Source organism: Odontesthes bonariensis, chromosome 5, assembly GCF_027942865.1.
Source record: "Odontesthes bonariensis isolate fOdoBon6 chromosome 5, fOdoBon6.hap1, whole genome shotgun sequence".
Taxonomy (NCBI): Eukaryota; Metazoa; Chordata; class Actinopteri; order Atheriniformes; family Atherinopsidae; genus Odontesthes; species Odontesthes bonariensis.
The window spans coordinates 12354380-12380442 of NC_134510.1; the positions used below are offsets into that span (position 1 = coordinate 12354380).

Sequence of the window (26063 nt, forward strand, 5' to 3'; positions counted from 1 at the left end):
CTGAGTGATGGGACTGTGATAGCAATTTTCCTGCACCTTGAAACGGGACACCAAAATCTTATTTCACTCCTTGGCGATAGTTGTCTTTTCGTCTGACAACTGTGTCAGGCACACAGAAATTCCTCGTTAGTATAATGGACAGTATCTCCGCCTGTCACGCGGAAGATCGTGGTTCGATTCCCTGACGAGGACAGCTTGGTCTTTTATCAGCTGCCTGCCACCAAGTGATGATTGTTTTGATACTCTCACCCATCTTCGGCCTAAATGTCAATAGCCCCCTTCAAATAGCCTAACATGAGGCCAGGTTGCTTTGGTCAAAAGCCCTTTCCCGTTTACTATGGTGTTAAGTGCAAACCAAGACCTTATAATCAACAATGTGCTTTTGCTAATGATTCTGTCCTGCCCAAAGCACTGTAGAAGGTTGTGACAACACAGCTTGTTGAGCAGTGGTCAGAAGATTCTCATGCAACAAGTGTCTTGGCTGTTGTTTAACAGGGCTCCTGAGGCAAACAAAAAGTAGGCATAGCATTTGGAAGCAAGAACTCTTCGGAGGTAAAGCGGCCACAATAATCTTTAAACAAGATGATGCAGTGGCAGAATAGCAATACGACATGGTATTGCTAAGCAAAGATTAAACTTGGGTTGCCTTGCCAGTGAAAATGTTTCTCTAGGAGAAGTCTGCAATGTCAGAAGTGGGATTCGAACCCACGCCTCCAGGGGAGACTGCGACCTTAACGCAGCGCCTTAGACCGCTCGGCCATCCTGACTACTAAAAGGAATATTTGACGACACTGTCGGCGGGCCCAGGCATCATTCCAGCGAATATGTGGGTCTGCGTTGTGTTTGTGTTGAAGGGGAATATTGACGAGACATGCAGCTTCATGGAAGACTCTCCTTCTGAGTGATGGGACTGTGATAGCAATTTTCCTGCACCTTGAAACGGGACACCAAAATCTTATTTCACTCCTTGGCGATAGTTGTCTTTTCGTCTGACAACTGTGTCAGGCACACAGAAATTCCTCGTTAGTATAATGGACAGTATCTCCGCCTGTCACGCGGAAGATCGGGGTTCGATTCCCTGACGGGGAGAAAATAGGCTTTTATCAGCTGCCTGCCACCAAGTGATGATTGTTTTGATACTCTCACCCATCTTCGGCCTAAATGTCAATAGCCCCCTTCAAATAGCCTAACATGAGGCCAGGTTGCTTTGGTCAAAAGCCCTTTCCCGTTTACTATGGTGTTAAGTGCAAACCAAGACCTTATAATCAACAATGTGCTTTTGCTAATGATTCTGTCCTGCCCAAAGCACTGTAGAAGGTTGTGACAACACAGCTTGTTGAGCAGTGGTCAGAAGATTCTCATGCAACAAGTGTCTTGGCTGTTGTTTAACAGGGCTCCTGAGGCAAACAAAAAGTAGGCATAGCATTTGGAAGCAAGAACTCTTCGGAGGTAAAGCGGCCACAATAATCTTTAAACAAGATGATGCAGTGGCAGAATAGCAATACGACATGGTATCGCTAAGCAAGGAGTAAACTTGGGTTGCCTTGCCAGTGAAAATGTTTCTCTAGGAGAAGTCTGCAATGTCAGAAGTGGGATTTGAACCCACGCCTCCAGGGGAGACTGCGACCTGAACGCAGCACCTTAGACCGCTCGGCCATTCTGACTATGAAAAGGAATATTTGACGACACTGTCGGCGGGCCCAGGCATCATTCCAGCGAATATGTGGGTCTGCGTTGTGTTCGTGTTGAAGGGGAATATTGACAAGGCATGCAGCTTCATGGAAGACTCTCCTTCTGAGTGATGGGACTGTGATAGCAATTTTCCTGCACCTTGAAAGGGGACACCAAAATCTTATTTCACTCCTTGGCGATAGTTGTCTTTTCGTCTGACGACTGTATCAGTCACACAGAAATTCCTCGTTAGTATAATGGACAGTATCTCCGCCTGTCATGCGGAAGATCGGGGTGCGATTCCCTGACGGGGAGAAAATAGGCTTTTATCAGCTGCCTGCCACCAAGTGATGATTGTTTTGATACTCTCACCCATCTTCGGCCTAAATGTCAATAGCCCCCTTCAAATAGCCTAACATGAGGCCAGGTTGCTTTGGTCAAAAGTCCTTTCCCGTTTACTATGGTGTTAAGTGCAAACCAAGACCTTATAATCAACAATGTGCTTTTGCTAATGATTCTGTCCTGCCCAAAGCACTGTAGAAGGTTGTGACAACACAGCTTGTTGAGCAGTGGTCAGAAGATTCTCATGCAACAAGTGTCTTGGCTGTTGTTTAACAGGGCTCCTGAGGCAAACAAAAAGTAGGTATAGCATTTGGAAGCAAGAACTCTTCGGAGGTAAAGCGGCCACAATAATCTTTAAACAAGATGATGCAGTGGCAGAATAGCAATACGACATGGTATCGCTAAGCAAGGAGTAAACTTGGGTTGCCTTGCCAGTGAAAATGTTTCTCTAGGAGAAGTCTGCAATGTCAGAAGTGGGATTTGAACCCACGCCTCCAGGGGAGACTGCGACCTGAACGCAGCACCTTAGACCGCTCGGCCATTCTGACTATGAAAAGGAATATTTGACGACACTGTCGGCGGGCCCAGGCATCATTCCAGCGAATATGTGGGTCTGCGTTGTGTTTGTGTTGAAGGGGAATATTGACGAGGCATGCAGCTTCATGGAAGACTCTCCTTCTGAGTGATGGGACTGTGATAGCAATTTTCCTGCACCTTGAAACGGGACACCAAAATCTTATTTCACTCCTTGGCGATAGTTGTCTTTTCGTCTGACAACTGTGTCAGGCACACAGAAATTCCTCGTTAGTATAATGGACAGTATCTCCGCCTGTCACGCGGAAGATCGTGGTTCGATTCCCTGACGAGGACAGCTTGGTCTTTTATCAGCTGCCTGCCACCAAGTGATGATTGTTTTGATACTCTCACCCATCTTCGGCCTAAATGTCAATAGCCCCCTTCAAATAGCCTAACATGAGGCCAGGTTGCTTTGGTCAAAAGCCCTTTCCCGTTTACTATGGTGTTAAGTGCAAACCAAGACCTTATAATCAACAATGTGCTTTTGCTAATGATTCTGTCCTGCCCAAAGCACTGTAGAAGGTTGTGACAACACAGCTTGTTGAGCAGTGGTCAGAAGATTCTCATGCAACAAGTGTCTTGGCTGTTGTTTAACAGGGCTCCTGAGGCAAACAAAAAGTAGGCATAGCATTTGGAAGCAAGAACTCTTCGGAGGTAAAGCGGCCACAATAATCTTTAAACAAGATGATGCAGTGGCAGAATAGCAATACGACATGGTATTGCTAAGCAAAGATTAAACTTGGGTTGCCTTGCCAGTGAAAATGTTTCTCTAGGAGAAGTCTGCAATGTCAGAAGTGGGATTCGAACCCACGCCTCCAGGGGAGACTGCGACCTTAACGCAGCGCCTTAGACCGCTCGGCCATCCTGACTACTAAAAGGAATATTTGACGACACTGTCGGCGGGCCCAGGCATCATTCCAGCGAATATGTGGGTCTGCGTTGTGTTTGTGTTGAAGGGGAATATTGACGAGACATGCAGCTTCATGGAAGACTCTCCTTCTGAGTGATGGGACTGTGATAGCAATTTTCCTGCACCTTGAAACGGGACACCAAAATCTTATTTCACTCCTTGGCGATAGTTGTCTTTTCGTCTGACAACTGTGTCAGGCACACAGAAATTCCTCGTTAGTATAATGGACAGTATCTCCGCCTGTCACGCGGAAGATCGGGGTTCGATTCCCTGACGGGGAGAAAATAGGCTTTTATCAGCTGCCTGCCACCAAGTGATGATTGTTTTGATACTCTCACCCATCTTCGGCCTAAATGTCAATAGCCCCCTTCAAATAGCCTAACATGAGGCCAGGTTGCTTTGGTCAAAAGCCCTTTCCCGTTTACTATGGTGTTAAGTGCAAACCAAGACCTTATAATCAACAATGTGCTTTTGCTAATGATTCTGTCCTGCCCAAAGCACTGTAGAAGGTTGTGACAACACAGCTTGTTGAGCAGTGGTCAGAAGATTCTCATGCAACAAGTGTCTTGGCTGTTGTTTAACAGGGCTCCTGAGGCAAACAAAAAGTAGGCATAGCATTTGGAAGCAAGAACTCTTCGGAGGTAAAGCGGCCACAATAATCTTTAAACAAGATGATGCAGTGGCAGAATAGCAATACGACATGGTATTGCTAAGCAAGGAGTAAACTTGGGTTGCCTTGCCAGTGAAAATGTTTCTCTAGGAGAAGTCTGCAATGTCAGAAGTGGGATTTGAACCCACGCCTCCAGGGGAGACTGCGACCTTAACGCAGCGCCTTAGACCGCTCGGCCATCCTGACTACTAGAAGGAATATTTGACGACACTGTCGGCGGGCCCAGGCATCATTCCAGCGAATATGTGGGTCTGCGTTGTGTTCGTGTTGAAGGGGAATATTGACAAGGCATGCAGCTTCATGGAAGACTCTCCTTCTGAGTGATGGGACTGTGATAGCAATTTTCCTGCACCTTGAAAGGGGACACCAAAATCTTATTTCACTCCTTGGCGATAGTTGTCTTTTCGTCTGACGACTGTATCAGTCACACAGAAATTCCTCGTTAGTATAATGGACAGTATCTCCGCCTGTCATGCGGAAGATCGGGGTGCGATTCCCTGACGGGGAGAAAATAGGCTTTTATCAGCTGCCTGCCACCAAGTGATGATTGTTTTGATACTCTCACCCATCTTCGGCCTAAATGTCAATAGCCCCCTTCAAATAGCCTAACATGAGGCCAGGTTGCTTTGGTCAAAAGTCCTTTCCCGTTTACTATGGTGTTAAGTGCAAACCAAGACCTTATAATCAACAATGTGCTTTTGCTAATGATTCTGTCCTGCCCAAAGCACTGTAGAAGGTTGTGACAACACAGCTTGTTGAGCAGTGGTCAGAAGATTCTCATGCAACAAGTGTCTTGGCTGTTGTTTAACAGGGCTCCTGAGGCAAACAAAAAGTAGGTATAGCATTTGGAAGCAAGAACTCTTCGGAGGTAAAGCGGCCACAATAATCTTTAAACAAGATGATGCAGTGGCAGAATAGCAATACGACATGGTATCGCTAAGCAAGGAGTAAACTTGGGTTGCCTTGCCAGTGAAAATGTTTCTCTAGGAGAAGTCTGCAATGTCAGAAGTGGGATTTGAACCCACGCCTCCAGGGGAGACTGCGACCTGAACGCAGCACCTTAGACCGCTCGGCCATTCTGACTATGAAAAGGAATATTTGACGACACTGTCGGCGGGCCCAGGCATCATTCCAGCGAATATGTGGGTCTGCGTTGTGTTTGTGTTGAAGGGGAATATTGACGAGGCATGCAGCTTCATGGAAGACTCTCCTTCTGAGTGATGGGACTGTGATAGCAATTTTCCTGCACCTTGAAACGGGACACCAAAATCTTATTTCACTCCTTGGCGATAGTTGTCTTTTCGTCTGACAACTGTGTCAGGCACACAGAAATTCCTCGTTAGTATAATGGACAGTATCTCCGCCTGTCACGCGGAAGATCGTGGTTCGATTCCCTGACGAGGACAGCTTGGTCTTTTATCAGCTGCCTGCCACCAAGTGATGATTGTTTTGATACTCTCACCCATCTTCGGCCTAAATGTCAATAGCCCCCTTCAAATAGCCTAACATGAGGCCAGGTTGCTTTGGTCAAAAGCCCTTTCCCGTTTACTATGGTGTTAAGTGCAAACCAAGACCTTATAATCAACAATGTGCTTTTGCTAATGATTCTGTCCTGCCCAAAGCACTGTAGAAGGTTGTGACAACACAGCTTGTTGAGCAGTGGTCAGAAGATTCTCATGCAACAAGTGTCTTGGCTGTTGTTTAACAGGGCTCCTGAGGCAAACAAAAAGTAGGCATAGCATTTGGAAGCAAGAACTCTTCGGAGGTAAAGCGGCCACAATAATCTTTAAACAAGATGATGCAGTGGCAGAATAGCAATACGACATGGTATTGCTAAGCAAAGATTAAACTTGGGTTGCCTTGCCAGTGAAAATGTTTCTCTAGGAGAAGTCTGCAATGTCAGAAGTGGGATTCGAACCCACGCCTCCAGGGGAGACTGCGACCTTAACGCAGCGCCTTAGACCGCTCGGCCATCCTGACTACTAAAAGGAATATTTGACGACACTGTCGGCGGGCCCAGGCATCATTCCAGCGAATATGTGGGTCTGCGTTGTGTTTGTGTTGAAGGGGAATATTGACGAGACATGCAGCTTCATGGAAGACTCTCCTTCTGAGTGATGGGACTGTGATAGCAATTTTCCTGCACCTTGAAACGGGACACCAAAATCTTATTTCACTCCTTGGCGATAGTTGTCTTTTCGTCTGACAACTGTGTCAGGCACACAGAAATTCCTCGTTAGTATAATGGACAGTATCTCCGCCTGTCACGCGGAAGATCGGGGTTCGATTCCCTGACGGGGAGAAAATAGGCTTTTATCAGCTGCCTGCCACCAAGTGATGATTGTTTTGATACTCTCACCCATCTTCGGCCTAAATGTCAATAGCCCCCTTCAAATAGCCTAACATGAGGCCAGGTTGCTTTGGTCAAAAGCCCTTTCCCGTTTACTATGGTGTTAAGTGCAAACCAAGACCTTATAATCAACAATGTGCTTTTGCTAATGATTCTGTCCTGCCCAAAGCACTGTAGAAGGTTGTGACAACACAGCTTGTTGAGCAGTGGTCAGAAGATTCTCATGCAACAAGTGTCTTGGCTGTTGTTTAACAGGGCTCCTGAGGCAAACAAAAAGTAGGCATAGCATTTGGAAGCAAGAACTCTTCGGAGGTAAAGCGGCCACAATAATCTTTAAACAAGATGATGCAGTGGCAGAATAGCAATACGACATGGTATTGCTAAGCAAGGAGTAAACTTGGGTTGCCTTGCCAGTGAAAATGTTTCTCTAGGAGAAGTCTGCAATGTCAGAAGTGGGATTTGAACCCACGCCTCCAGGGGAGACTGCGACCTTAACGCAGCGCCTTAGACCGCTCGGCCATCCTGACTACTAGAAGGAATATTTGACGACACTGTCGGCGGGCCCAGGCATCATTCCAGCGAATATGTGGGTCTGCGTTGTGTTCGTGTTGAAGGGGAATATTGACAAGGCATGCAGCTTCATGGAAGACTCTCCTTCTGAGTGATGGGACTGTGATAGCAATTTTCCTGCACCTTGAAAGGGGACACCAAAATCTTATTTCACTCCTTGGCGATAGTTGTCTTTTCGTCTGACGACTGTATCAGTCACACAGAAATTCCTCGTTAGTATAATGGACAGTATCTCCGCCTGTCATGCGGAAGATCGGGGTGCGATTCCCTGACGGGGAGAAAATAGGCTTTTATCAGCTGCCTGCCACCAAGTGATGATTGATTTGATACTCTCACCCATCTTCGGCCTAAATGTCAATAGCCCCCTTCAAATAGCCTAACATGAGGCCAGGTTGCTTTGGTCAAAAGCCCTTTCCCGTTTACTATGGTGTTAAGTGCAAACCAAGACCTTATAATCAACAATGTGCTTTTGCTAATGATTCTGTCCTGCCCAAAGCACTGTAGAAGGTTGTGACAACACAGCTTGTTGAGCAGTGGTCAGAAGATTCTCATGCAACAAGTGTCTTGGCTGTTGTTTAACAGGGCTCCTGAGGCAAACAAAAAGTAGGTATAGCATTTGGAAGCAAGAACTCTTCGGAGGTAAAGCGGCCACAATAATCTTTAAACAAGATGATGCAGTGGCAGAATAGCAATACGACATGGTATCGCTAAGCAAGGAGTAAACTTGGGTTGCCTTGCCAGTGAAAATGTTTCTCTAGGAGAAGTCTGCAATGTCAGAAGTGGGATTTGAACCCACGCCTCCAGGGGAGACTGCGACCTGAACGCAGCACCTTAGACCGCTCGGCCATTCTGACTATGAAAAGGAATATTTGACGACACTGTCGGCGGGCCCAGGCATCATTCCAGCGAATATGTGGGTCTGCGTTGTGTTCGTGTTGAAGGGGAATATTGACAAGGCATGCAGCTTCATGGAAGACTCTCCTTCTGAGTGATGGGACTGTGATAGCAATTTTCCTGCACCTTGAAAGGGGACACCAAAATCTTATTTCACTCCTTGGCGATAGTTGTCTTTTCGTCTGACGACTGTATCAGTCACACAGAAATTCCTCGTTAGTATAATGGACAGTATCTCCGCCTGTCATGCGGAAGATCGGGGTGCGATTCCCTGACGGGGAGAAAATAGGCTTTTATCAGCTGCCTGCCACCAAGTGATGATTGTTTTGATACTCTCACCCATCTTCGGCCTAAATGTCAATAGCCCCCTTCAAATAGCCTAACATGAGGCCAGGTTGCTTTGGTCAAAAGCCCTTTCCCGTTTACTATGGTGTTAAGTGCAAACCAAGACCTTATAATCAACAATGTGCCTTTTGCTAATGATTCTGTCCTGCCCAAAGCACTGTAGAAGGTTGTGACAACACAGCTTGTTGAGTAGTGGTCAGAAGATTCTCATGCAACAAGTGTCTTGGCTGTTGTTTAACAGGGCTCCTGAGGCAAACAAAAAGTAGGCATAGCATTTGGAAGCAAGAACTCTTCGGAGGTAAAGCGGCCACAGTAATCTTTAAACAAGATGATGCAGTGGCAGAATAGCAATACGACATGGTATTGCTAAGCAAGGAGTAAACTTGGGTTTCCTTGCCAGTGAAAATGTTTCTCTAGGAGAAGTCTGCAATGTCAGAAGTGGGATTTGAACCCACGCCTCCAGGGGAGACTGCGACCTGAACGCAGCGCCTTAGACCGCTCGGCCATCCTGCCTACTAAAAGGAATATTGGACGACACTGTCAGCGGGCCCAGGCATCATTCCAGCAAATATGTGGGTCTGCGTTGTGTTCGTGTTGAAGGGGAATATTGACGAGGCATGCAGCTTCATGGAAGACTCTCCTTCTGAGTAATGGGACTGTGATAGCAATTTTCCTGCACCTTGAAAGGGGACACCAAAATTTTATTTCACTCCTTGGTGATAGTTGTCTTTTCGTCTGACAACTGTGTCAGGCACACAGAAATTCCTCGTTAGTATAATGGACAGTATCTCCGCCTGTCACGCGGAAGATCGTGGTTCGATTCCCTGACGGGGACAGCTTGGTCTTTTATCAGCTGCCTGCCACCAAGTGATGATTGTTTTGATACTCTCACCCATCTTCGGCCTAAATGTCAATAGCCCCCTTCAAATAGCCTAACATGAGGCCAGGTTGCTTTGGTCAAAAGCCCTTTCCCGTTTACTATGGTGTTAAGTGCAAACCAAGACCTTATAATCAACAATGTGCCTTTTGCTAATGATTCTGTCCTGCCCAAAGCACTGTAGAAGGTTGTGACAACACAGCTTGTTGAGTAGTGGTCAGAAGATTCTCATGCAACAAGTGTCTTGGCTGTTGTTTAACAGGGCTCCTGAGGCAAACAAAAAGTAGGCATAGCATTTGGAAGCAAGAACTCTTCGGAGGTAAAGCGGCCACAGTAATCTTTAAACAAGATGATGCAGTGGCAGAATAGCAATACGACATGGTATTGCTAAGCAAGGAGTAAACTTGGGTTGCCTTGCCAGTGAAAATGTTTCTCTAGGAGAAGTCTGCAATGTCAGAAGTGGGATTTGAACCCACGCCTCTAGGGGAGACTGCGACCTTAACGCAGCACCTTAGACCGCTCGGCCATCCTGACTACTAAAAGGAATATTTGACGACACTGTCAGCGGGCCCAGGCATCATTCCAGCGAATATGTGGGTCTGCGTTGTGTTTGTGTTGAAGGGGAATATTGACGAGGCATGCAGCTTCATGGAAGACTCTCCTTCTGAGTGATGGGACTGTGATAGCAATTTTCCTGCACCTTGAAACGGGACACCAAAATCTTATTTCACTCCTTGGCGATAGTTGTCTTTTCGTCTGACAACTGTGTCAGGCACACAGAAATTCCTCGTTAGTATAATGGACAGTATCTCCGCCTGTCACGTGGAAGATCGGGGTTCGATTCCCTGACGGGGACAGCTTGGTCTTTTATCAGCTGCCTGCCACCAAGTGATGATTGTTTTGATACTCTCACCCATCTTCGGCCTAAATGTCAATAGCCCCCTTCAAATAGCCTAACATGAGGCCAGGTTGCTTTGGTCAAAAGCCCTTTCCCGTTTACTATGGTGTTAAGTGCAAACCAAGACCTTATAATCAACAATGTGCCTATTGCTAATGATTCTGTCCTGCCCAAAGCACTGTAGAAGGTTGTGACAACACAGCTTGTTGAGCAGTGGTCAGAAGATTCTCATGCAACAAGTGTCTTGGCTGTTGTTTAACAGGGCTCCTGAGGCAAACAAAAAGTAGGCATAGCATTTGGAAGCAAGAACTCTTCGGAGGTAAAGCGGCCACAATAATCTTTAAACAAGATGATGCAGTGGCAAAATAGCAATACGACATGGTATTGCTAAGCAAGGAGTAAACTTGGGTTTCCTTGCCAGTGAAAATGTTTCTCTAGGAGAAGTCTGCAATGTCAGAAGTGGGATTTGAACCCACGCCTCCAGGGGAGACTGCGACCTGAACGCAGCGCCTTAGACCGCTCGGCCATCCTGACTACTAAAAGGAATATTGGACGACACTGTCAGTGGGCCCAGGCATCATTCCAGCAAATATGTGGGTCTGCGTTGTGTTCGTGTTGAAGGGGAATATTGACGAGGCATGCAGCTTCATGGAAGACTCTCCTTCTGAGTAATGGGACTGTGATAGCAATTTTCCTGCACCTTGAAAGGGGACACCAAAATTTTATTTCACTCCTTGGCGATAGTTGTCTTTTCGTCTGACAACTGTGTCAGGCACACAGAAATTCCTCGTTAGTATAATGGACAGTATCTCCGCCTGTCACGCGGAAGATCGGGGTTCGATTCCCTGACGGGGAGAGCTTGGTCTTTTATCAGCTGCCTGCCACCAAGTGATGATTGTTTTGATACTCTCACCCATCTTCGGCCTAACTGTCAATAGCCCCCTTCAAATAGCCTAACATGAGGCCAGGTTGCTTTGGTCAAAAGCCCTTTCCCGTTTACTATGGTGTTAAGTGCAAACCAAGACCTTATAATCAACAATGTGCCTTTTGCTAATGATTCTGTCCTGCCCAAAGCACTGTAGAAGGTTGTGACAACACAGCTTGTTGAGCAGTGGTCAGAAGATTCTCATGCAACAAGTGTCTTGGCTGTTGTTTAACAGGGCTCCTGAGGCAAACAAAAAGTAGGTATAGCATTTGGAAGCAAGAACTCTTCGGAGGTAAAGCGGCCACAATAATCTTTAAACAAGATGATGCAGTGGCAGAATAGCAATACGACATGGTATCGCTAAGCAAGGAGTAAACTTGGGTTGCCTTGCCAGTGAAAATGTTTCTCTAGGAGAAGTCTGCAATGTCAGAAGTGGGATTTGAACCCACGCCTCCAGGGGAGACTGCGACCTGAACGCAGCACCTTAGACCGCTCGGCCATTCTGACTATGAAAAGGAATATTTGACGACACTGTCGGCGGGCCCAGGCATCATTCCAGCGAATATGTGGGTCTGCGTTGTGTTTGTGTTGAAGGGGAATATTGACGAGGCATGCAGCTTCATGGAAGACTCTCCTTCTGAGTGATGGGACTGTGATAGCAATTTTCCTGCACCTTGAAACGGGACACCAAAATCTTATTTCACTCCTTGGCGATAGTTGTCTTTTCGTCTGACGACTGTATCAGTCACACAGAAATTCCTCGTTAGTATAATGGACAGTATCTCCGCCTGTCATGCGGAAGATCGGGGTGCGATTCCCTGACGGGGAGAAAATAGGCTTTTATCAGCTGCCTGCCACCAAGTGATGATTGTTTTGATACTCTCACCCATCTTCGGCCTAAATGTCAATAGCCCCCTTCAAATAGCCTAACATGAGGCCAGGTTGCTTTGGTCAAAAGCCCTTTCCCGTTTACTATGGTGTTAAGTGCAAACCAAGACCTTATAATCAACAATGTGCCTTTTGCTAATGATTCTGTCCTGCCCAAAGCACTGTAGAAGGTTGTGACAACACAGCTTGTTGAGCAGTGGTCAGAAGATTCTCATGCAACAAGTGTCTTGGCTGTTGTTTAACAGGGCTCCTGAGGCAAACAAAAAGTAGGCATAGCATTTGGAAGCAAGAACTCTTCGGAGGTAAAGCGGCCACAATAATCTTTAAACAAGATGATGCAGTGGCAGAATAGCAATACGACATGGTATTGCTAAGCAAGGAGTAAACTTGGGTTGCCTTGCCAGTGAAAATGTTTCTCTAGGAGAAGTCTGCAATGTCAGAAGTGGGATTTGAACCCACACCTCCAGGGGAGACTGCGACCTTAACGCAGCGCCTTAGACCGCTCGGCCATCCTGACTACTAGAAGGAATATTTGACGACACTGTCGGCGGGCCCAGGCATCATTCCAGCGAATATGTGGGTCTGCGTTGTGTTTGTGTTGAAGGGGAATATTGACGAGGCATGCAGCTTCATGGAAGACTCTCCTTCTGAGTGATGGGACTGTGATAGCAATTTTCCTGCACCTTGAAAGGGGACACCAAAATCTTATTTCACTCCTTGGCGATAGTTGTCTTTTCGTCTGACGACTGTATCAGTCACACAGAAATTCCTCGTTAGTATAATGGACAGTATCTCCGCCTGTCATGCGGAAGATCGGGGTGCGATTCCCTGACGGGGAGAAAATAGGCTTTTATCAGCTGCCTGCCACCAAGTGATGATTGTTTTGATACTCTCACCCATCTTCGGCCTAAATGTCAATAGCCCCCTTCAAATAGCCTAACATGAGGCCAGGTTGCTTTGGTCAAAAGCCCTTTCCCGTTTACTATGGTGTTAAGTGCAAACCAAGACCTTATAATCAACAATGTGCTTTTGCTAATGATTCTGTCCTGCCCAAAGCACTGTAGAAGGTTGTGACAACACAGCTTGTTGAGCAGTGGTCAGAAGATTCTCATGCAACAAGTGTCTTGGCTGTTGTTTAACAGGGCTCCTGAGGCAAACAAAAAGTAGGTATAGCATTTGGAAGCAAGAACTCTTCGGAGGTAAAGCGGCCACAATAATCTTTAAACAAGATGATGCAGTGGCAGAATAGCAATACGACATGGTATCGCTAAGCAAGGAGTAAACTTGGGTTGCCTTGCCAGTGAAAATGTTTCTCTAGGAGAAGTCTGCAATGTCAGAAGTGGGATTTGAACCCACGCCTCCAGGGGAGACTGCGACCTGAACGCAGCACCTTAGACCGCTCGGCCATTCTGACTATGAAAAGGAATATTTGACGACACTGTCGGCGGGCCCAGGCATCATTCCAGCGAATATGTGGGTCTGCGTTGTGTTTGTGTTGAAGGGGAATATTGACGAGGCATGCAGCTTCATGGAAGACTCTCCTTCTGAGTGATGGGACTGTGATAGCAATTTTCCTGCACCTTGAAACGGGACACCAAAATCTTATTTCACTCCTTGGCGATAGTTGTCTTTTCGTCTGACAACTGTGTCAGGCACACAGAAATTCCTCGTTAGTATAATGGACAGTATCTCCGCCTGTCACGCGGAAGATCGGGGTTCGATTCCCTGACGGGGAGAAAATAGGCTTTTATCAGCTGCCTGCCACCAAGTGATGATTGTTTTGATACTCTCACCCATCTTCGGCCTAAATGTCAATAGCCCCCTTCAAATAGCCTAACATGAGGCCAGGTTGCTTTGGTCAAAAGCCCTTTCCCGTTTACTATGGTGTTAAGTGCAAACCAAGACCTTATAATCAACAATGTGCTTTTGCTAATGATTCTGTCCTGCCCAAAGCACTGTAGAAGGTTGTGACAACACAGCTTGTTGAGCAGTGGTCAGAAGATTCTCATGCAACAAGTGTCTTGGCTGTTGTTTAACAGGGCTCCTGAGGCAAACAAAAAGTAGGCATAGCATTTGGAAGCAAGAACTCTTCGGAGGTAAAGCGGCCACAATAATCTTTAAACAAGATGATGCAGTGGCAGAATAGCAATACGACATGGTATTGCTAAGCAAGGAGTAAACTTGGGTTGCCTTGCCAGTGAAAATGTTTCTCTAGGAGAAGTCTGCAATGTCAGAAGTGGGATTTGAACCCACGCCTCCAGGGGAGACTGCGACCTTAACGCAGCGCCTTAGACCGCTCGGCCATCCTGACTACTAGAAGGAATATTTGACGACACTGTCGGCGGGCCCAGGCATCATTCCAGCGAATATGTGGATCTGCGTTGTGTTCGTGTTGAAGGGGAATATTGACAAGGCATGCAGCTTCATGGAAGACTCTCCTTCTGAGTGATGGGACTGTGATAGCAATTTTCCTGCACCTTGAAAGGGGACACCAAAATCTTATTTCACTCCTTGGCGATAGTTGTCTTTTCGTCTGACGACTGTATCAGTCACACAGAAATTCCTCGTTAGTATAATGGACAGTATCTCCGCCTGTCATGCGGAAGATCGGGGTGCGATTCCCTGACGGGGAGAAAATAGGCTTTTATCAGCTGCCTGCCACCAAGTGATGATTGTTTTGATACTCTCACCCATCTTCGGCCTAAATGTCAATAGCCCCCTTCAAATAGCCTAACATGAGGCCAGGTTGCTTTGGTCAAAAGCCCTTTCCCGTTTACTATGGTGTTAAGTGCAAACCAAGACCTTATAATCAACAATGTGCTTTTGCTAATGATTCTGTCCTGCCCAAAGCACTGTAGAAGGTTGTGACAACACAGCTTGTTGAGCAGTGGTCAGAAGATTCTCATGCAACAAGTGTCTTGGCTGTTGTTTAACAGGGCTCCTGAGGCAAACAAAAAGTAGGTATAGCATTTGGAAGCAAGAACTCTTCGGAGGTAAAGCGGCCACAATAATCTTTAAACAAGATGATGCAGTGGCAGAATAGCAATACGACATGGTATCGCTAAGCAAGGAGTAAACTTGGGTTGCCTTGCCAGTGAAAATGTTTCTCTAGGAGAAGTCTGCAATGTCAGAAGTGGGATTTGAACCCACGCCTCCAGGGGAGACTGCGACCTGAACGCAGCACCTTAGACCGCTCGGCCATTCTGACTATGAAAAGGAATATTTGACGACACTGTCGGCGGGCCCAGGCATCATTCCAGCGAATATGTGGGTCTGCGTTGTGTTCGTGTTGAAGGGGAATATTGACAAGGCATGCAGCTTCATGGAAGACTCTCCTTCTGAGTGATGGGACTGTGATAGCAATTTTCCTGCACCTTGAAAGGGGACACCAAAATCTTATTTCACTCCTTGGCGATAGTTGTCTTTTCGTCTGACGACTGTATCAGTCACACAGAAATTCCTCGTTAGTATAATGGACAGTATCTCCGCCTGTCATGCGGAAGATCGGGGTGCGATTCCCTGACGGGGAGAAAATAGGCTTTTATCAGCTGCCTGCCACCAAGTGATGATTGTTTTGATACTCTCACCCATCTTCGGCCTAAATGTCAATAGCCCCCTTCAAATAGCCTAACATGAGGCCAGGTTGCTTTGGTCAAAAGTCCTTTCCCGTTTACTATGGTGTTAAGTGCAAACCAAGACCTTATAATCAACAATGTGCTTTTGCTAATGATTCTGTCCTGCCCAAAGCACTGTAGAAGGTTGTGACAACACAGCTTGTTGAGCAGTGGTCAGAAGATTCTCATGCAACAAGTGTCTTGGCTGTTGTTTAACAGGGCTCCTGAGGCAAACAAAAAGTAGGTATAGCATTTGGAAGCAAGAACTCTTCGGAGGTAAAGCGGCCACAATAATCTTTAAACAAGATGATGCAGTGGCAGAATAGCAATACGACATGGTATCGCTAAGCAAGGAGTAAACTTGGGTTGCCTTGCCAGTGAAAATGTTTCTCTAGGAGAAGTCTGCAATGTCAGAAGTGGGATTTGAACCCACGCCTCCAGGGGAGACTGCGACCTGAACGCAGCACCTTAGACCGCTCGGCCATTCTGACTATGAAAAGGAATATTTGACGACACTGTCGGCGGGCCCAGGCATCATTCCAGCGAATATGTGGGTCTGCGTTGTGTTTGTGTTGAAGGGGAATATTGACGAGGCATGCAGCTTCATGGAAGACTCTCCTTCTGAGTGATGGGACTGTGATAGCAATTTTCCTGCACCTTGAAACGGGACACCAAAATCTTATTTCACTCCTTGGCGATAGTTGTCTTTTCGTCTGACAACTGTGTCAGGCACACAGAAATTCCTCGTTAGTATAATGGACAGTATCTCCGCCTGTCACGCGGAAGATCGTGGTTCGATTCCCTGACGAGGACAGCTTGGTCTTTTATCAGCTGCCTGCCACCAAGTGATGATTGTTTTGATACTCTCACCCATCTTCGGCCTAAATGTCAATAGCCCCCTTCAAATAGCCTAACATGAGGCCAGGTTGCTTTGGTCAAAAGCCCTTTCCCGTTTACTATGGTGTTAAGTGCAAACCAAGACCTTATAATCAACAATGTGCTTTTGCTAATGATTCTGTCCTGCCCAAAGCACTGTAGAAGGTTGTGACAACACAGCTTGTTGAGCAGTGGTCAGAAGATTCTCATGCAACAAGTGTCTTGGCTGTTGTTTAACAGGGCTCCTGAGGCAAACAAAAAGTAGGCATAGCATTTGGAAGCAAGAACTCTTCGGAGGTAAAGCGGCCACAATAATCTTTAAACAAGATGATGCAGTGGCAGAATAGCAATACGACATGGTATTGCTAAGCAAAGATTAAACTTGGGTTGCCTTGCCAGTGAAAATGTTTCTCTAGGAGAAGTCTGCAATGTCAGAAGTGGGATTCGAACCCACGCCTCCAGGGGAGACTGCGACCTTAACGCAGCGCCTTAGACCGCTCGGCCATCCTGACTACTAAAAGGAATATTTGACGACACTGTCGGCGGGCCCAGGCATCATTCCAGCGAATATGTGGGTCTGCGTTGTGTTTGTGTTGAAGGGGAATATTGACGAGACATGCAGCTTCATGGAAGACTCTCCTTCTGAGTGATGGGACTGTGATAGCAATTTTCCTGCACCTTGAAACGGGACACCAAAATCTTATTTCACTCCTTGGCGATAGTTGTCTTTTCGTCTGACAACTGTGTCAGGCACACAGAAATTCCTCGTTAGTATAATGGACAGTATCTCCGCCTGTCACGCGGAAGATCGGGGTTCGATTCCCTGACGGGGAGAAAATAGGCTTTTATCAGCTGCCTGCCACCAAGTGATGATTGTTTTGATACTCTCACCCATCTTCGGCCTAAATGTCAATAGCCCCCTTCAAATAGCCTAACATGAGGCCAGGTTGCTTTGGTCAAAAGCCCTTTCCCGTTTACTATGGTGTTAAGTGCAAACCAAGACCTTATAATCAACAATGTGCTTTTGCTAATGATTCTGTCCTGCCCAAAGCACTGTAGAAGGTTGTGACAACACAGCTTGTTGAGCAGTGGTCAGAAGATTCTCATGCAACAAGTGTCTTGGCTGTTGTTTAACAGGGCTCCTGAGGCAAACAAAAAGTAGGCATAGCATTTGGAAGCAAGAACTCTTCGGAGGTAAAGCGGCCACAATAATCTTTAAACAAGATGATGCAGTGGCAGAATAGCAATACGACATGGTATCGCTAAGCAAGGAGTAAACTTGGGTTGCCTTGCCAGTGAAAATGTTTCTCTAGGAGAAGTCTGCAATGTCAGAAGTGGGATTTGAACCCACGCCTCCAGGGGAGACTGCGACCTGAACGCAGCACCTTAGACCGCTCGGCCATTCTGACTATGAAAAGGAATATTTGACGACACTGTCGGCGGGCCCAGGCATCATTCCAGCGAATATGTGGGTCTGCGTTGTGTTCGTGTTGAAGGGGAATATTGACAAGGCATGCAGCTTCATGGAAGACTCTCCTTCTGAGTGATGGGACTGTGATAGCAATTTTCCTGCACCTTGAAAGGGGACACCAAAATCTTATTTCACTCCTTGGCGATAGTTGTCTTTTCGTCTGACGACTGTATCAGTCACACAGAAATTCCTCGTTAGTATAATGGACAGTATCTCCGCCTGTCATGCGGAAGATCGGGGTGCGATTCCCTGACGGGGAGAAAATAGGCTTTTATCAGCTGCCTGCCACCAAGTGATGATTGTTTTGATACTCTCACCCATCTTCGGCCTAAATGTCAATAGCCCCCTTCAAATAGCCTAACATGAGGCCAGGTTGCTTTGGTCAAAAGTCCTTTCCCGTTTACTATGGTGTTAAGTGCAAACCAAGACCTTATAATCAACAATGTGCTTTTGCTAATGATTCTGTCCTGCCCAAAGCACTGTAGAAGGTTGTGACAACACAGCTTGTTGAGCAGTGGTCAGAAGATTCTCATGCAACAAGTGTCTTGGCTGTTGTTTAACAGGGCTCCTGAGGCAAACAAAAAGTAGGTATAGCATTTGGAAGCAAGAACTCTTCGGAGGTAAAGCGGCCACAATAATCTTTAAACAAGATGATGCAGTGGCAGAATAGCAATACGACATGGTATCGCTAAGCAAGGAGTAAACTTGGGTTGCCTTGCCAGTGAAAATGTTTCTCTAGGAGAAGTCTGCAATGTCAGAAGTGGGATTTGAACCCACGCCTCCAGGGGAGACTGCGACCTGAACGCAGCACCTTAGACCGCTCGGCCATTCTGACTATGAAAAGGAATATTTGACGACACTGTCGGCGGGCCCAGGCATCATTCCAGCGAATATGTGGGTCTGCGTTGTGTTTGTGTTGAAGGGGAATATTGACGAGGCATGCAGCTTCATGGAAGACTCTCCTTCTGAGTGATGGGACTGTGATAGCAATTTTCCTGCACCTTGAAACGGGACACCAAAATCTTATTTCACTCCTTGGCGATAGTTGTCTTTTCGTCTGACAACTGTGTCAGGCACACAGAAATTCCTCGTTAGTATAATGGACAGTATCTCCGCCTGTCACGCGGAAGATCGTGGTTCGATTCCCTGACGAGGACAGCTTGGTCTTTTATCAGCTGCCTGCCACCAAGTGATGATTGTTTTGATACTCTCACCCATCTTCGGCCTAAATGTCAATAGCCCCCTTCAAATAGCCTAACATGAGGCCAGGTTGCTTTGGTCAAAAGCCCTTTCCCGTTTACTATGGTGTTAAGTGCAAACCAAGACCTTATAATCAACAATGTGCTTTTGCTAATGATTCTGTCCTGCCCAAAGCACTGTAGAAGGTTGTGACAACACAGCTTGTTGAGCAGTGGTCAGAAGATTCTCATGCAACAAGTGTCTTGGCTGTTGTTTAACAGGGCTCCTGAGGCAAACAAAAAGTAGGCATAGCATTTGGAAGCAAGAACTCTTCGGAGGTAAAGCGGCCACAATAATCTTTAAACAAGATGATGCAGTGGCAGAATAGCAATACGACATGGTATTGCTAAGCAAAGATTAAACTTGGGTTGCCTTGCCAGTGAAAATGTTTCTCTAGGAGAAGTCTGCAATGTCAGAAGTGGGATTCGAACCCACGCCTCCAGGGGAGACTGCGACCTTAACGCAGCGCCTTAGACCGCTCGGCCATCCTGACTACTAAAAGGAATATTTGACGACACTGTCGGCGGGCCCAGGCATCATTCCAGCGAATATGTGGGTCTGCGTTGTGTTTGTGTTGAAGGGGAATATTGACGAGACATGCAGCTTCATGGAAGACTCTCCTTCTGAGTGATGGGACTGTGATAGCAATTTTCCTGCACCTTGAAACGGGACACCAAAATCTTATTTCACTCCTTGGCGATAGTTGTCTTTTCGTCTGACAACTGTGTCAGGCACACAGAAATTCCTCGTTAGTATAATGGACAGTATCTCCGCCTGTCACGCGGAAGATCGGGGTTCGATTCCCTGACGGGGAGAAAATAGGCTTTTATCAGCTGCCTGCCACCAAGTGATGATTGTTTTGATACTCTCACCCATCTTCGGCCTAAATGTCAATAGCCCCCTTCAAATAGCCTAACATGAGGCCAGGTTGCTTTGGTCAAAAGCCCTTTCCCGTTTACTATGGTGTTAAGTGCAAACCAAGACCTTATAATCAACAATGTGCTTTTGCTAATGATTCTGTCCTGCCCAAAGCACTGTAGAAGGTTGTGACAACACAGCTTGTTGAGCAGTGGTCAGAAGATTCTCATGCAACAAGTGTCTTGGCTGTTGTTTAACAGGGCTCCTGAGGCAAACAAAAAGTAGGCATAGCATTTGGAAGCAAGAACTCTTCGGAGGTAAAGCGGCCACAATAATCTTTAAACAAGATGATGCAGTGGCAGAATAGCAATACGACATGGTATTGCTAAGCAAGGAGTAAACTTGGGTTGCCTTGCCAGTGAAAATGTTTCTCTAGGAGAAGTCTGCAATGTCAGAAGTGGGATTTGAACCCACGCCTCCAGGGGAGACTGCGACCTTAACGCAGCGCCTTAGACCGCTCGGCCATCCTGACTACTAGAAGGAATATTTGACGACACTGTCGGCGGGCCCAGGCATCATTCCAGCGAATATGTGGGTCTGCGTTGTGTTCGTGTTGAACGGGAATATTGACAAGGCATGCAGCTTCATGGAAGACTCTCCTTCTGAGTGATGGGACTGTGATAGCAATTTTCCTGCACCTTGAAAGGGGACACCAAAATCTTATTTCACTCCTTGGCGATAGTTGTCTTTTCGTCTGACGACTGTATCAGTCACACAGAAATTCCTCGTTAGTATAATGGACAGTATCTCCGCCTGTCATGCGGAAGATCGGGGTGCGATTCCCTGACGGGGAGAAAATAGGCTTTTATCAGCTGCCTGCCACCAAGTGATGATTGTTTTGATACTCTCACCCATCTTCGGCCTAAATGTCAATAGCCCCCTTCAAATAGCCTAACATGAGGCCAGGTTGCTTTGGTCAAAAGCCCTTTCCCGTTTACTATGGTGTTAAGTGCAAACCAAGACCTTATAATCAACAATGTGCTTTTGCTAATGATTCTGTCCTGCCCAAAGCACTGTAGAAGGTTGTGACAACACAGCTTGTTGAGCAGTGGTCAGAAGATTCTCATGCAACAAGTGTCTTGGCTGTTGTTTAACAGGGCTCCTGAGGCAAACAAAAAGTAGGTATAGCATTTGGAAGCAAGAACTCTTCGGAGGTAAAGCGGCCACAATAATCTTTAAACAAGATGATGCAGTGGCAGAATAGCAATACGACATGGTATCGCTAAGCAAGGAGTAAACTTGGGTTGCCTTGCCAGTGAAAATGTTTCTCTAGGAGAAGTCTGCAATGTCAGAAGTGGGATTTGAACCCACGCCTCCAGGGGAGACTGCGACCTGAACGCAGCACCTTAGACCGCTCGGCCATTCTGACTATGAAAAGGAATATTTGACGACACTGTCGGCGGGCCCAGGCATCATTCCAGCGAATATGTGGGTCTGCGTTGTGTTCGTGTTGAAGGGGAATATTGACAAGGCATGCAGCTTCATGGAAGACTCTCCTTCTGAGTGATGGGACTGTGATAGCAATTTTCCTGCACCTTGAAAGGGGACACCAAAATCTTATTTCACTCCTTGGCGATAGTTGTCTTTTCGTCTGACGACTGTATCAGTCACACAGAAATTCCTCGTTAGTATAATGGACAGTATCTCCGCCTGTCATGCGGAAGATCGGGGTGAGATTCCCTGACGGGGAGAAAATAGGCTTTTATCAGCTGCCTGCCACCAAGTGATGATTGTTTTGATACTCTCACCCATCTTCGGCCTAAATGTCAATAGCCCCCTTCAAATAGCCTAACATGAGGCCAGGTTGCTTTGGTCAAAAGTCCTTTCCCGTTTACTATGGTGTTAAGTGCAAACCAAGACCTTATAATCAACAATGTGCTTTTGCTAATGATTCTGTCCTGCCCAAAGCACTGTAGAAGGTTGTGACAACACAGCTTGTTGAGCAGTGGTCAGAAGATTCTCATGCAACAAGTGTCTTGGCTGTTGTTTAACAGGGCTCCTGAGGCAAACAAAAAGTAGGTATAGCATTTGGAAGCAAGAACTCTTCGGAGGTAAAGCGGCCACAATAATCTTTAAACAAGATGATGCAGTGGCAGAATAGCAATACGACATGGTATCGCTAAGCAAGGAGTAAACTTGGGTTGCCTTGCCAGTGAAAATGTTTCTCTAGGAGAAGTCTGCAATGTCAGAAGTGGGATTTGAACCCACGCCTCCAGGGGAGACTGCGACCTGAACGCAGCACCTTAGACCGCTCGGCCATTCTGACTATGAAAAGGAATATTTGACGACACTGTCGGCGGGCCCAGGCATCATTCCAGCGAATATGTGGGTCTGCGTTGTGTTTGTGTTGAAGGGGAATATTGACGAGGCATGCAGCTTCATGGAAGACTCTCCTTCTGAGTGATGGGACTGTGATAGCAATTTTCCTGCACCTTGAAACGGGACACCAAAATCTTATTTCACTCCTTGGCGATAGTTGTCTTTTCGTCTGACAACTGTGTCAGGCACACAGAAATTCCTCGTTAGTATAATGGACAGTATCTCCGCCTGTCACGCGGAAGATCGTGGTTCGATTCCCTGACGAGGACAGCTTGGTCTTTTATCAGCTGCCTGCCACCAAGTGATGATTGTTTTGATACTCTCACCCATCTTCGGCCTAAATGTCAATAGCCCCCTTCAAATAGCCTAACATGAGGCCAGGTTGCTTTGGTCAAAAGCCCTTTCCCGTTTACTATGGTGTTAAGTGCAAACCAAGACCTTATAATCAACAATGTGCTTTTGCTAATGATTCTGTCCTGCCCAAAGCACTGTAGAAGGTTGTGACAACACAGCTTGTTGAGCAGTGGTCAGAAGATTCTCATGCAACAAGTGTCTTGGCTGTTGTTTAACAGGGCTCCTGAGGCAAACAAAAAGTAGGCATAGCATTTGGAAGCAAGAACTCTTCGGAGGTAAAGCGGCCACAATAATCTTTAAACAAGATGATGCAGTGGCAGAATAGCAATACGACATGGTATTGCTAAGCAAGGAGTAAACTTGGGTTGCCTTGCCAGTGAAAATGTTTCTCTAGGAGAAGTCTGCAATGTCAGAAGTGGGATTTGAACCCACGCCTCCAGGGGAGACTGCGACCTGAACGCAGCTCCTTAGACCGCTCGGCCATCCTGACTACGAAAAGGAATATTTGACGACACTGTCGGCGGGCCCAGGCATCATTCCAGCGAATATGTGGGTCTGCGTTGTGTTTGTGTTGAAGGGGAATATTGACGAGGCATGCAGCTTCATGGAAGACTCTCCTTCTGAGTGATGGGACTGCGATAGCAATTTTCCTGCACCTTGAAAGGGGACACCAAAATCTTATTTCACTCCTTGGCGATAGTTGTCTTTTCGTCTGACGACTGTGTCAGTCACACAGAAATTCCTCGTTAGTATAATGGACAGTATCTCCGCCTGTCACGCGGAAGATCGGGGTTTGATTCCCCGACGGGGAGAGCTTGGTCTTTTATCAGCTGCCTGCCACCAAGTGATGATTGCTTTGATACTCTCACCCATCTTCGGCCTAAATGTCAATAGCCCCCTTCAAATAGCCTAACATGAGGCCAGGTTGCTTTGGTCAAAAGCCCTTTCCCGTTTACTATGGTGTTAAGTGCAAACCAAGACCTTATAATCAACAATGTGCCTTTTGCTAATGATTCTGTCCTGCCCATAGCACTGTAGAAGGTTGTGACAACACAGCTTGTTGAGCAGTGGTCAGAAGATTCTCATGCAACAAGTGTCTTGGCTGTTGTTTAACAGGGCTCCTGAGGCAAACAAAAAGTAGGCATAGCATTTGGAAGCAAGAACTCTTCGGAGGTAAAGCGGCCACAATAATCTTTAAACAAGATGATGCAGTGGCAGAATAGCAATACGACATGGTATTGCTAAGCAAGGAGTAAACTTGGGTTGCCTTGCCAGTGAAAATGTTTCTCTAGGAGAAGTCTGCAATGTCAGAAGTGGGATTTGAACCCACGCCTCCAGGGGAGACTGCGACCTGAACGCAGCGCCTTAGACCGCTCGGCCATCCTGACTACTAAAAGGAATATTGGACGACACTGTCGGCGGGCCCAGGCATCATTCCAGCGAATATGTGGGTCTGCGTTGTGTTCGTGTTGAAGGGGAATATTGACGAGGCATGCAGCTTCATGGAAGACTCTCCTTCTGAGTAATGGGACTGTGATAGCAATTTTCCTGCACCTTGAAACGGGACACCAAAATCTTATTTCACTCCTTGGCGATAGTTGTCTTTTCGTCTGACGACTGTGTCAGGCACACAGAAATTCCTCGTTAGTATAATGGACAGTATCTCCGCCTGTCACGCGGAAAATCGGGGTTCGATTCCCCGACGGGGAGAGCTTGGTCTTTTATCAGCTGCCTGCCACCAAGTGATGATTGTTTTGATACTCTCACCCATCTTCGGCCTAAATGTCAATAGCCCCCTTCAAATAGCCTAACATGAGGCCAGGTTGCTTTGGTCAAAAGCCCTTTCCCGTTTACTATGGTGTTAAGTGCAAACCAAGACCTTATAATCAACAATGTGCTTTTGCTAATGATTCTGTCCTGCCCAAAGCACTGTAGAAGGTTGTGACAACACAGCTTGTTGAGCAGTGGTCAGAAGATTCTCATGCAACAAGTGTCTTGGCTGTTGTTTAACAGGGCTCCTGAGGCAAACAAAAAGTAGGCATAGCATTTGGAAGCAAGAACTCTTCGGAGGTAAAGCGGCCACAATAATCTTTAAACAAGATGATGCAGTGGCAGAATAGCAATACGACATGGTATTGCTAAGCAAGGAGTAAACTTGGGTTGCCTTGCCAGTGAAAATGTTTCTCTAGGAGAAGTCTGCAATGTCAGAAGTGGGATTTGAACCCACACCTCCAGGGGAGACTGCGACCTGAACGCAGCTCCTTAGACTGCTCGGCCATCCTGACTAATAAAAGGAATATTGGACGACACTGTCGGCGGGCCCAGGCATCATTCCAGCGAATATGTGGGTCTGCGTTGTGTTCGTGTTGAAGGGGAATATTGACGAGGCATGCAGCTTCATGGAAGACTCTCCTTCTGAGTAATGGGACTGTGATAGCAATTTTCCTGCACCTTGAAACGGGACACCAAAATCTTATTTCACTCCTTGGCGATAGTTGTCTTTTCGTCTGACGACTGTGTCAGGCACACAGAAATTCCTTGTTAGTATAATGGACAGTATCTCTGCCTGTCACGCGGAAGATTGGGGTTCGATTCCCCGACGGGGAGAGCTTGGTCTTTTATCAGCTGCCTGCCACCAAGTGATGATTGTTTTGATACTCTCACAAATCTTCGGCCTAAATGTCAATAGCCCCCTTCAAATAGCCTAACATGAGGCCAGGTTGCTTTGGTCAAAAGCCCTTTCCCGTTTACTATGGTGTTACGTGCAAACCAAGACCTTATAATCAACAATGTGCCTTTTGCTAATGATTCTGTCCTGCCCAAAGCACTGTAGAAGGTTGTGACAACACAGCTTGTTGAGCAGTGGTCAGAAGATTCTCATGCAACAAGTGTCTTGGCTGTTGTGTAACAGGGCTCCTGAGGCAAACAAAGAGTAGGCATAGCATTTGGAAGCAAGAACTCTTCGGAGGTAAAGCGGCCACAATAATCTTTAAACAAGATGATGCAGTGGCAGAATAGCAATACGACATGGTATTGCTAAGCAAGGAGTAAACTTGGGTTGCCTTGCCAGTGAAAATGTTTCTCTAGGAGAAGTCTGCAATGTCAGAAGTGGGATTTGAACCCACGCCTCCAGGGGAGACTGCCACCTTAACGCAGCGCCTTAGACCGCTCGGCCATCCTGACTATGAAAAGGAATATTTGACGACACTGTCGGCGGGCCCAGGCATCATTCCAGCGAATATGTGGGTCTGCGTTGTGTTTGTGTTGAAGGGGAATATTGACGAGGCATGCAGCTTCATGGAAGACTCTCCTTCTGAGTAATGGGACTGTGATAGCAATTTTCCTGCACCTTGAAA

The 26063-nt window shown here is 46.6% G+C and overlaps 13 non-coding genes across 13 annotated transcripts; all 13 read right to left on the reverse strand.

The window, feature by feature from the left end:
* Positions 1–684: 684 nt before the first annotated feature.
* Positions 685–767, reverse strand: trnal-aag (transfer RNA leucine (anticodon AAG)). The gene has a single exon. It is a non-coding gene; the product is annotated as a tRNA-Leu (tRNA).
* Positions 768–3375: 2608 nt separating this feature from the next.
* Positions 3376–3458, reverse strand: trnal-aag (transfer RNA leucine (anticodon AAG)). Its single transcript has one exon. It is a non-coding gene; the product is annotated as a tRNA-Leu (tRNA).
* Positions 3459–4272: 814 nt separating this feature from the next.
* trnal-aag (transfer RNA leucine (anticodon AAG)) lies at positions 4273–4355 on the reverse strand. The gene has a single exon. It is a non-coding gene; the product is annotated as a tRNA-Leu (tRNA).
* A 1711-nt stretch (positions 4356–6066) lies between these two features.
* On the reverse strand, positions 6067–6149 carry trnal-aag (transfer RNA leucine (anticodon AAG)). The gene has a single exon. It is a non-coding gene; the product is annotated as a tRNA-Leu (tRNA).
* An 814-nt stretch (positions 6150–6963) lies between these two features.
* On the reverse strand, positions 6964–7046 carry trnal-aag (transfer RNA leucine (anticodon AAG)). Its single transcript has one exon. It is a non-coding gene; the product is annotated as a tRNA-Leu (tRNA).
* Positions 7047–9656: 2610 nt separating this feature from the next.
* Positions 9657–9739, reverse strand: trnal-aag (transfer RNA leucine (anticodon AAG)). The gene has a single exon. It is a non-coding gene; the product is annotated as a tRNA-Leu (tRNA).
* An 815-nt stretch (positions 9740–10554) lies between these two features.
* trnal-cag (transfer RNA leucine (anticodon CAG)) lies at positions 10555–10637 on the reverse strand. Its single transcript has one exon. It is a non-coding gene; the product is annotated as a tRNA-Leu (tRNA).
* A 1713-nt stretch (positions 10638–12350) lies between these two features.
* On the reverse strand, positions 12351–12433 carry trnal-aag (transfer RNA leucine (anticodon AAG)). The gene has a single exon. It is a non-coding gene; the product is annotated as a tRNA-Leu (tRNA).
* Positions 12434–14144: 1711 nt separating this feature from the next.
* On the reverse strand, positions 14145–14227 carry trnal-aag (transfer RNA leucine (anticodon AAG)). Its single transcript has one exon. It is a non-coding gene; the product is annotated as a tRNA-Leu (tRNA).
* A 2608-nt stretch (positions 14228–16835) lies between these two features.
* Positions 16836–16918, reverse strand: trnal-aag (transfer RNA leucine (anticodon AAG)). Its single transcript has one exon. It is a non-coding gene; the product is annotated as a tRNA-Leu (tRNA).
* A 2608-nt stretch (positions 16919–19526) lies between these two features.
* Positions 19527–19609, reverse strand: trnal-aag (transfer RNA leucine (anticodon AAG)). The gene has a single exon. It is a non-coding gene; the product is annotated as a tRNA-Leu (tRNA).
* Positions 19610–20423: 814 nt separating this feature from the next.
* Positions 20424–20506, reverse strand: trnal-aag (transfer RNA leucine (anticodon AAG)). The gene has a single exon. It is a non-coding gene; the product is annotated as a tRNA-Leu (tRNA).
* A 3506-nt stretch (positions 20507–24012) lies between these two features.
* trnal-cag (transfer RNA leucine (anticodon CAG)) lies at positions 24013–24095 on the reverse strand. The gene has a single exon. It is a non-coding gene; the product is annotated as a tRNA-Leu (tRNA).
* Positions 24096–26063: the final 1968 nt, after the last annotated feature.